The sequence below is a fragment of the Perognathus longimembris genome, chromosome 6, assembly GCF_023159225.1.
Source record: "Perognathus longimembris pacificus isolate PPM17 chromosome 6, ASM2315922v1, whole genome shotgun sequence".
Taxonomy (NCBI): Eukaryota; Metazoa; Chordata; class Mammalia; order Rodentia; family Heteromyidae; genus Perognathus; species Perognathus longimembris.
The window spans coordinates 61,506,795-61,518,555 of record NC_063166.1 but is presented as its reverse complement, the minus strand read 5'-3'; positions in this window follow the sequence as shown (position 1 = coordinate 61,518,555).

The following is an 11,761-nucleotide window of genomic DNA, read 5'->3' as shown; positions in this document are numbered from 1 at the left end:
TGAGTATACATTCCCCCCTCAACCATCTTTCTTCTATTTATTTGTACTGCTAATGTTATGGGTGTGCCTATGGTAAGAGTGGAGATTATACACATTTCCACATGTAAATATGTTTTTGAATGGATATAGCACATAGTTTGGACTTTTTATTTACTTTTTTTTGAGAGGTCAAATTGGCAGTATTTATTGGAGAGCTGGTGACTACAGGTGGACTCCCGCCTCAAAGACCTGCAGCCAGGAATGTACCTTGCACAAATCTTTTAAAGACAAAACACATGTTTGGAGTGGAGACCAAGCCTTAACAAATAGTGTTAAAGCAAACTGTATAGAGAAATACTCAGAGGAGAGCAAAACTTCCCATCTGGGAAATAATCAGGGATGAGCATTCTCTGTAGTAAAGCTGTTTTGTTTTGTTTTTTTTTTTAATTTTTTTTTAACTAAACAGTATGACATCTGCAGCTCAAAGAATGGCCTAGCCAGGCACTGGTGGCTCAAGCCTGTAACCTCAGCTACTCAAGAGGTTGAGATCTGACCATCCTAGTTGGAAGCTACCCTGGGTGAGAAAGTCCGTTAAACTCTCTTTTTTTTTTGGGGGGGGGGTTATTAATTAAGTTTTGTTGACAAGGTATTGTGCAAAAGGGGTACAGTTACATAATAGGGCAGTGAGTACATTTCTTGTGATATCTTATACCCTTGTTTTTCTTTCCCTTCCCTAGATCAGGTAGGAATATATACAATACCCAGTGTACCAAAGACATATACAGTAGCCACGTGGACTACGCCAAAGGAAATTCACCTAGAACATTAAATATAACATCAACAATAGAGTTTGCTTATCCTTGTCTTATATGATCATACATATAAAGCTTTTGAGCTACTGTGATCCACTGAGAGGTCTTTTTTAGACCTTTTTATGTTTAGTAGTTGTTTGGTTTTAGTTACATAACCTAAGGTCGCTGACCCACACCTGTGGGAATTACCATTTGACAAGAACTTTTTTGTTTCACAGACCTGGTCTCTAGTGTGCCCCCCCCCCATCTTAAGAGTCATATATCAAGGAGATCATGCCCCCTTGTTTTCTGTGTTCTAGGCTTGTCTCACTCAACATTATTTGTTCGAGTTCTGACCATTTCCCTGCGAATAACAATATTTCACCATTCCTAATCGCTATGTAGTATTCCATTGTGTATAAGTACCATATTTTTTGGATCCATTCGTCATTGGAGGGGCATATGGGTTGTTTCCATATTTTGGCTATTGTGAATTGTGCCGCGATAAACATGGAAGTACAAATGTCTTTTTGATATCTTGGGTTTTGCTGTTTAGGATAGATGCCTAGGAGTGGTATGGCTGGGTCATAGGGTAGGTCTATATTGAGCTTTTTGAGAAACCTCCATACTGTTCTCCAAAGTGGTTGTACTAATTTGCACTCCCACCAACAGTGCAGAAGGTTTTCTCTTTCCCCGCACCCCCTCCAGCATTTGTTGTTGCCTGAATTCAGAGTATAGGCCATTCTAATTGGAGTGAGGTGGTATCTCAGGGCTATTTTGATTTGCATTTCCTTTACTGCCAGGGATGTTGAACATTTCCTCATATGTTTCTTTGCCATTTTTATCTCTTCTGTGAAGTCTCTCTTTAGCTCCTTTGCCCATTTAATAATTGGTTTTCTGGGCTTGGAGGGGGTTAGTTTTTTGAGTTCTTTGTAGATGATGGATATTAGGCTTTTGCTGTGCTGGTGAAGATCCTTCCCCATATGGTTGGCTATCTTTCTAGTTTGGTGGCCATGTCTTTAGCTGTGCAGAAACTTTTTATTTTGTGGTAGTCCCATTTGTCGAGTCTCTCCCCTATCTGTTGTGCCCCTGGGACTCTATTCAGGAAATCCCTTCCTGTGCCTGTAAGTTCTAGCATCTTTCCTACCCTGTCATTCAGTAGTTTTGAAGATTCGGGTCTGATGTTGAAGTCCTTGATCCATTTTGAGTTGATCTTGGTGCATGGTGATAGGCTAGGGTCTACTTTGAGTTTTCTACATATGGTTGCCCAGTTTCCCCAGCACCAGTAGTTGAAGAGGCTCTGTTTTTTCCATTGAGTTAAAAGCTCCTTTGTCTAATATCAGCTGACTGTAAGAATGAGGCTTTATTTCTGGGTCTTCTGTTCTATTCCACTGGTCTTCAGGTCTGTTTTGATACCAATACGAGGCTGTTTTTGTTATGATGGCTCTATAATAGAGCTTGAAATCTGGTATTGTGATACCTCCTGCACTGCTTTTTTTTTTTTTTTTGCCTAGAATTGCTTTGGCTATTCTAGGTCTTTTGCTATTCCATATGAATTTATGGGTTGCTTTCTCTATTTCAGTGAACAATATAGCTAGGATCTTGATGGGGATTGCATTGAATTTGTATAACAATTTGGCAATATGGCCATTTTCAGTATATTGATTCTGCCTACCCATGAGCATGAGAGGTCTTTCCAGATCCTTGTGTCCTCTTTGATTTCCCTTTTTAGATTTTTATAGTTCTCATTAAATAGGTCATTCATGTCTTTAGTTAGGTTGATCCCTAGGTAATTTATTCGTTTTTTAGCTATTGTAAATGGTACATTGCTGGTGTACAGAAAAGCTGCTGATTTTTGTGGGTTGATTTTGTATCCTGCTACTTTGCCAAAATGGTTTATTAGGTGTAGGAGTTTGAGGACTGCATTTTTTGGGTCCTTCAGATATAAGATCATGTCATCTGTGAATAGGGATAGTTTGATTTCTTCTTTTCCAATGTGGATCCCTTTGATGCCCTCCTCTTGCCTTATTGCTATGTCTAGGGATTCCAGCACTATGTTGAAAAGAAGTAGGGAGGGTGGGCCTCCTTGTCTTGTTCCTGAGTTTAAGGGAAATGGTTTTAGTTTCTCCCCATTTAATATGATATTAGCAGTTGGTCTGTTGTATATGGCTTTTATTGTTTTAAAGAATGTTCCATCTATTCCTGTTCTCTCCAGGGCTTTTAACAAGTATGGATGTTTTATTTTGTCAAAGGCTTTTTGGGTATCAACTGAGATGACGATGTGATTCTTAGTCATAGCTCTGTTTATGTGGTGAATTACATTTATCGATTTACAGATGTTTCACCATCCTTGTTTCTGTGGGATGAAGCCTACTTGATAGTGATGTATAATTTTCTTCATCAGTTTCTGGATCCTGTTAGCTAATATTTTGTTGACGAGCTTTGCATCTATGTTCATTAGTGATATCAGTCTGTAGTTCTCTTTTTTTGTTGGGTCTTTGCCTGGTTTGGGGATGAGTATATTAGCTTCATAGAATGAGTTTGGGATTTCTCCCTCTGTTTCTATTTCGCGGAAGAGTTTGAGGAGTATTGGTATTAGCTCCTCACTAAAGGTTTTATAGAATTCATTGGTGAATCCACCCAGGCCTGGGCTTTTCTTTGTTGGGAGGCTCTTGATTACCCCCTGTATCTCGCTGTAAGTTATTGGTTTATTTAGTTGATTTATTTCTTCTTTATTCAGTTTAGGCAGTTTATACTTCTCTAAGAATTGATTCATTTCTGTAAAATTATTGTTCTTTAGTGAGTACAGGTTCTGGAAATAGTTCCTTATGATTGTTTGAATACCGTGTGTATTTGTTTTAATTTTTCCGGTGGAGTCCCTGATCTTACAGATATAAGTCTCTTCTCTTCTTTTTTTTGTAAGTCTTGCAAGGGGTCTGTCAATTTTATTTATTTTCTTAAAGAATCAGCTTTTTGTTTTATTTATTTGTTGAATGGTCTTTCTATTTTCAATCAGATTTATCTCTTCTTTAATCTTTGTAATCTCTCTCCTCCTAGTCATTTTAAATTCAATTATTTCTTGTTTCTCCAAATGTTTTAGTTTCATCATGAGGATATTCACTTGCTCTGCTTCCATTCTTTTAATGTGTGTGCTGAGGGCAATGATCTTGCCCCTCAGTACTGCCTTAGCTGTATCCCATAGGTTTCTTTGTGATGTATTTACATTGTCATTGTGGCTTATAAATTTGTTAATTTCATCCTTAATTTGCTCTGTGACCCAAGTGTTAGATAACAGTGGGGGGTTTAACCTCCAAGTATTTGTGTAGCCTCTGTGGTATCCTTTGTAATTGAGGGTTACCTTGATTCCACTGTGATCAGATATAATACATGGGATGACGTCAATACTCTTGTATTTGCTGAGGTTCTTTGTGTAGACTATGACATGATCTATTTTGGAGTATGTTCCATGGCCTGCTATCTTGTTCTGTAGTTCTGTGAGAATTTGTTTGACATATTTAGGGCCTCTTTTATTCGGTGATTATAAATTTATCACCATGATGTCTTGATTCTGGATTTTTCCTTGTATTAAAATGTAGTACCTTTCTTTATCTTTTTGAGCTGATTGTAATGAGAAGTCCAGCTTGTCTGAAATCAGGATGGCTACCCCTGCCGTTTTGGTAAGTGTGTTTTCTTGGAATATCTTGCTCCAGCCTTTCATTCAGAGCCTGTTTTTGTCCCTTGTTGTAAGATGGGTCTCTTGAAGACAACAGATAGAAACTTTTTGCTTACGGATCCACTCTCTCAGTCTTCTCCTCTTTATCAGAGATTTTATACCATTTATATTCAAAGAGATCATGGATAAGTGTGGTTTTTTTTCCCTTCCATTTTCCTGTTAGGCTGTTTTTCCTCTCCCTTCTTCCTTGTCTTTATTGAGCTGCTCTTCCTGTTGGACTCTGGCTATTGTAGTTTCTTTCGGTTTCTGTCTGGGGTCCTGTACGTTTTCTGTTGGGTGGGGTTCCCCTCTTAGAATTTGCTGTAAGGCTGGTTTTTTATTCACATAATCCTTTAGATCCACTTTGCTATGGAAAGATCTAGTTTTTCCCTGGAAGGTGAATTCTAATTTAGCTGGGTATCTAATTCTGGATTGGTAGTTGTTGGCCTGGAGGACATGGATTGTGTTCTTCCAGTCTCGTCGTGCATTGTAATGATTCTGATCTTTTTTCCATTGTAATATAGTCTTTCTTCATTTTGGCTGCGTTCAAAATTTGTTCTTTATTCTTGAGATCTGAGGTCTTGATAATTATGTGCCTAGGCGAAGATTTCCTAGGGTCTGGTCTGCCAGGTGTCCTATAAGCTTCTGTTATTTGGGTGAGGTTATCCCTTGTGAGATTGGGGAAGTTTTCTGCAATAACTCTATTGAATATGTGTTGCATACTTCTGCTCTGGTACTCCTTTCCTTCATCTATTCCGATTATATGCAGATTATATCTCTTCTCCCTGTCCACTATCTCCTGGATTAGTTTGCCCTGGAGTTTGACAGTTTCTTAGAGTGTGGTAATCTTCTGGTCTTTATCAGCTGCATCGTTGTCCAAAAGAGAGATTCGAGATTCAATATGATCAATTCTTTGTGATGTGGCTTCGAGTGTGGTTTGCATTGTGGCGAGTGAGATGTGTATGGTTGCCAGATCAGCTCTCATTGTGGTAATTTCTTCTTTTAATGATGTTTTGAATCTATTTTTTCATGCATTTTGTTTCTCAGGATGTTAACGTCTTCTTTAACGGAGGAGTAAACTGTATCCATTTTTGGTTCCATTTCTTTCTTGACTTCCTGAAGGTTCTTTGAGACTTCCATTCTAAACTCCTGGAACTGTTTCCTGAATTCAGTCCTGAGGCTTTCGATCATTTCTTCTATCTTAATCTCATTTGTTTTTATATTCTCCAACTCCTCCTCGGTCATACTACCCTTTGGAGCTGGCGAGTTGGCTTGACCTTTCATGAAATTGTAATATTTCTTTGTGATTTATGCATCTGGAGATCTGCACCTGAAGGTGGTGACCTTGGCTTGGCTTTGTGCTGGTTCCCTCTGGTCCGTCAGTGGGGACTTGTTTGTGTCCTGGCTCTGGGTTTGAGTTTCGCTGTTGAACCTTACTGCCCTATGTGTGAGCATGACTGTCTCGGTTGTTGCTGAGGCAGTTACCTTCACTGCAGTTAGGGATGGGTAGGTTCTGTATCTTTCTCTGCAGTACTGTGCTCTGCTGCCCACCTGTGCAGAGTGTTCCTGTCCAAACAGGTGTTGCTCTTGAGGGGTGGCCCGCCCACCTGTGCGGAGTGCACCTGTCAGAGCAGGTATTGCCGCTGGGGGGCCCTGCCCACTTGTGCTGAGTGCACCTATCAGATGGCGTTCAAATGCCTACCAGTGGGCTGGGAGTATGGCCTAGTGGCAAGAGTGCTTGCCTCCTACACATGAAGCTCTCTGTTCGATTCCCCAGCACCACATAGATGGAAAACGGCCAGAGGGGGCGCTGTGGCTCAAGTGGCAGAGTGCTAGCCTTGAGCAAGAAGAAGCCAGAGACAGTGCTCAGGCCCTGAGTCCAAGGCCCAGGACCGCCCCCCCCCCAAAAAAAAAAGGCCTACCAGTCCCTGGTTCCTTGCTGGGGTGGGGAAGAGCTGGTGCAGACAGATTCAGGCTCCCCAGCTGGGGCTTTGGGGGACACTGGCCTAAGGTGTCTCCCGGTCACTTTGTTAGGTGCTGCTCCACGTGCTGCTAGCTCCTGTGTCCTCCCAGGAGCTGTAGGGTCCTAGAGCCACCAGATATGGGGCTCTTTTGTTCCCTCGGGGGTAGGGAGAGGGAGGGAGCTTTAGCTTCTTTGTCCCGTTGTGATGGGCTCTACATGAGGGTTTGGGTCTCAGCTAGAGCTGATCTCCCTTGGGGCAGGCGGGGGAGGGGGGCCGGCAATGGGGAACTTACTGGTCCTGGATTGAGTGTGTGTCCTGTGCTGCTGTGGGCTTTTCCGGGCTGGGGTGTGGCGATGGATCTTTTGGCGGTGGTGATCCCGGCTCTCCCTGTCTGCCCGGTTCCCCTGCTGTTGTCTGGTCCCGGCCTTTTGGTCCTGCACCTCCAGTCCTGCGCAGCCATCTGTCTCGGTCCAGTCTGTAAGCAGTCTGGGGCCCTTGGAGCTCCTGCTGTCTGGACTCTGCATTCGCGGTGAGACATTTTGGCTGTTGCTTCTCTGGTCGCTGATGGTCTATGGTTTTGTTTACCGATGCTGGGGCCACTTTCCCAGCCTGGTCCTGTATGGGCTGGGGTCAGTGGGTGGGAACCCTGGAGATTTTTCTGGCTCTGTGCAGGTTATAGGCTTTTCTTTCTTTGTTCTTTTTCGTTTCCTGTGTTTCTCTGTTTGTTCTGGTTTTGGGGTTTGCTGGTCTCTTGATGGGGCGTTGGGTGTTGGAGTTCCCAGCTCTCTATTTGGTTGGAGTGAGTCGGGGTGCCTCCCTATTGTGATGGTGCCATCTTCCCTCTCTCCATTAGACACTTATTTCCAATAAACTACTCAGAAAATGCCAGAAGTGGTGCTGTGGCTCAAGTGGTAGAGTGCTCTAAGGCTTTTCAGAGCTGGATGGAAAGCCACCCTCTCCGGGACGGCTGTGAGAATAAGGCAATGATGATGTTACTTAGACTCAGTATCCATATGTATATAGATATTGATCCTCCCCTGGAGGGCTCCAAGCAGATGCCCCCACCTGTCTAAAGTCTCCACTCAGTATCTGTGTTACCTAGGTAACTGGCATACCTAGAGGCAGACATTCACATAGCCACACCTCTCCAGTTTGAACTTTTTAGATGGAATCTAACATTAATTGTTTTGACTGTCGAATCCATCTTGTGCATCTACTATGTGACAGAAATTTGATGAGATGCTGGAATTACTATGTTAAATTGACACAAGAAAAAAGGTAAGCATGTCCATAAACAATGATAATTTCACAACAAATTTCATACTTTACATACTACCTGAAATGAAAAGGCTTACATTGTGTTAGTTATTACTAGGAAAAGGCCACGGCTGGTTTCTTTGTTACCTTTCAATCCTTCCTGGAGACATGATGGGCCAGCCTCATTCTTGCAACGTCCAGAACCCACTACAGAGATTGGCTGTATGTTTGATAGATTAGTTAATCAAGGATGATCATAGTGCTTTTCTGCATCATGTAAAGGGTGGATGAATGAGAAGAGGAAAGGGGGACATGAAGTCAGGAATGCAATGTACTTTGTTGGATTACAAAATTAAGAAGAGTGAAAGAAGGGGTGGATAGGGAAGAATGGGTGAGAGTATTGAAAGAAGTGATACTGACCAGGATGAAAACTTCTTTGTTCAATGGCAAATCTTTTTTTACAGCTACATAAAGATAAGTGAAGGGACGAAGAAAAAGTTCTTTTAGTTCTAAGTTATTTGTGCTCTAGCTTTTAAATCATTATTACCTTATGTTTGCACGCATGCTTTCTTGCAGAAATCATCACTTTTTTTAGTTTTGACTTCTCCTCCTATATGCTTGAGAGATGAATATTTATTGACTGTTTCATTGTAGTGTAGGGGGTGTGAAAAAGTTTGATCTCACAACAGGAACTAGAGATGTGAACTAGTGACCAAGGGCTCCCAGCCCTCATGCTCTGCTGTGCCCCTTAAGTAAGGGACACATATCCCCTGGGTATGTGCTTCTATCTATAAACATTCTGGGAGAGACTCAAGAGGACTTGATTTGAGACAAATAATGATACTAAATGAAACTACTCATGACATAATTTAAGAAGGGAATTTTGTTTCACATGATCATCAAAACAAGCTTCTTTAATGAAGTTACAATTACCCATTTTTCACTCATGGAATAGATCAGCTACTCCATTTCTTCATTCATCTTCCTGTCAGAACAGGTGTATTCATATTCAATTCCTCTAGTAATGTTTGAAAAATGGCCTTGGCTGGTAAGAAGAAGAAGAAAAATCATTGCCAGGCTTTATATTGTCTGTACTGACAATAATGGAATAAGAATGTGAACTGCATGTTAAGATATTAGGACTTTTTTCATTTAAAATATATCGTACTCAAAGTCTACCCAATTATGTTAACATTGGTAGATCAAAAGAAGTTGGAAAGACAGTCAGCTTATCTCTCTGTCATACTTTGACTTAGCAGCTACGCTATTTGTTATTTACATGACCCAGCCCTAAGTAAAATAAATCCCAGGTCAGCTGTTACCTTTTAGAACTTCCAGAAAAATTAAGGACTGTTTCTAACTTCCTGGTTTGTCTTAAAGCAGCCCCAGATTCAGCTATTTATCCTTACCACCTAGATTATATATTCTTCAAAATATATTCATTACTAGGAAATTCAATTCATATTTACAATCTGAGATTTCATTGGGATAGCATGTTCCAATGCTGATGAAAAACAGATCTGCTAATTTAAACCATATCAACTTCTGCACTCTGAGTCTGAACACCTTTACTGTGAAAGACCCTTGTAAAACCCAAAAGTGAGAATCACTGGAAATCATAAACATGGACTGGAATAAAAGCCCAGTGCCTGAAGAAGTCCAGTTACAGTTCTACATAAACTTAGTTACAGTAAACTAAGATTACAGTAAAATATTACTGACTCACAGTCACCCACATTTGGAGAAAATAAAGTACATTAGTATGATTTGGGGATTACTATACTATCTCCACTAAAAAAGAGGCATTACATCCCTAAACCCAGCATAATCACAGGCAGCCAGTATCAGCTTACACAGTCCTAGTGTGACCATTTTTGTGATTGTAAACCAGATGCATTCATTGAATTCCCATGAGGAATTTGGGCCAGAGAAGGTAGGGTTTTTCAATAAGGAAAATAGATTTAAATAAGGGAAATTAATCAAGATAGCTTTCCTGAGTCCTTACATGAACACCATTAGGGTAACAAATACCATGTTCAGAAGATACAGATCTTCAAGATATTCGCTATCGGATCATTTGGATCAAGATCCATAATTGTGCCTTGATATTTTGTACTATTGGAGCACCTTGCAAAAAGGGCATGGCAATCGTGTTCTGCTTGTGTCATCAGCCCACAGAGCCTTAGTAGAGTTAGCTTATGACTGATTATTAGGGGTGGAGGCCCAGAGGAGGATAAAGGAAAATCAGTTACACATTGATAGTCATAGAAAATTGAACTGCAATTGTGATAGCTTTGCAAGACTGCTCTGATTGAAAAATAATTAGTAGGATTTATGGCTCATGGTTTACTGGGAATGATAATTACATCTCAAGATTGTCTCAACAGACTACAGTATCGAATAGATGTCATGTAAATTACAGTAGGTATCTGTACATCAAACTTCACAACACTTTTTCTTTTTGTTGATAGCAGGAAATGTGTCAGAGGAGGACTTAACCTGTTTTAGTGTAGCAATTTCGCTCCCTAATTCAGACAGGTTTTAGTTGGAGGTGTTTATCACTTTGTAAATTCTTAATGTTTTGTGACCTTAGCATCAACCCATGGTAAAGGATCTTCCTGAATATCTGAAAAATCTTCCTAGCAATGTCTTGATACCATTGTATCAAACTCATTTTTTCCCTTTTGGGGTTAAGATTTTTGCTAAATGACTATGTATATACTAAAGCCCTCATCAAATATTGTTTAGAACTTATAGGTGAATATTCTATCAACTGTATGCAAATAAATACAGCTTAAATAACTCAAGCTGGAAAAAAGAAAATTTTGATTTGCAATCAGGTGTTAAAGAAAGGGTCACATTTATTTTCAAGAAAGCATTGTACTGAAACATTTTATTAATACAAAACATAGCAATATGATGACCTGTTGGAGAAAAAGTTGAGTCAAAGAAGCTACATATAAAGGAATTCATTTTGCATTATTTCTTCTAAACAAAATCCAAGAAGAAGTACAGTTGATTTAGTCATAAATTCAGAAGAGGGACGTAGTAATCAGAAACATTTGGTGAATGCAAGGCATGACAGAGCCATCTATGATATTGGAATAGTCTGTGTAAGGTTGATTTTTATGTATAACCGTATTAATTGAGCTTATGATTTGCACACAATATACACTATAACTTAACAACTTGATGGAAAAATATTGTTATGATCGCAGATTATAAGGCATTCTACAAAGTATGTTAGAATTTACTTTAGTTCATCAAATAAGAGTCAACTGGGAGGAAGAACCTGGTTTAGTAAAATGAATGAGAGTGACAACTAAGTGTCATAACTGGCACATTCGTGTCCTTTAATGACCAATAATTCAAATAAATTCTGGACTAGGATCTACAAAAGAAGGAAAATGTTTTACATCACTATGTTGCACTGATAGTTTTAAGCAAAAGAAATCAGGCATTTTAGATGTTTATATTTTAGGAAAATTGGTTTAACACATCTAGCTACTTTTTCATGGTTATATATGACAAAATGTTACATTACCTACTATTTAACTTTTGAGAGAAAAATATAAATCTTTCTTAAAGTGATATAAAGTTTCATAGGAACTTTTACAGTTTTAAAATTCTATCCTGAATAATGTTGTATGTTAAACAAGAGTTTTCGAAGGTTTATGGAATGAATTAGGGAGGCACTCCTTTCAACACAAGTCAATAGGGGGTATGAGGGACAAGGTAACAAACAGTACAAGAAATGTATCCAATGCCTAACATATGAAACTGTAACCTCTCTGTACATCAGTTTGATAATAAAAATTTGAAAAAAAATAAAGGCAAAAACTAAATCCATGAAGTCAATATAATTGAGGTGAAGATCTTCACATACACGGCTAAGCCTGGATCTACTTTTATTATACCTGATTGTATTAATCACAAATACTTTAGTAAGTTCCATGAGGACAAAGACTTTCTTTCATTCAATGAAATGCTGACAACACCTTTGGTATTGGCTGATTTTAATGAATATATATATATATATATATATATATATATATATA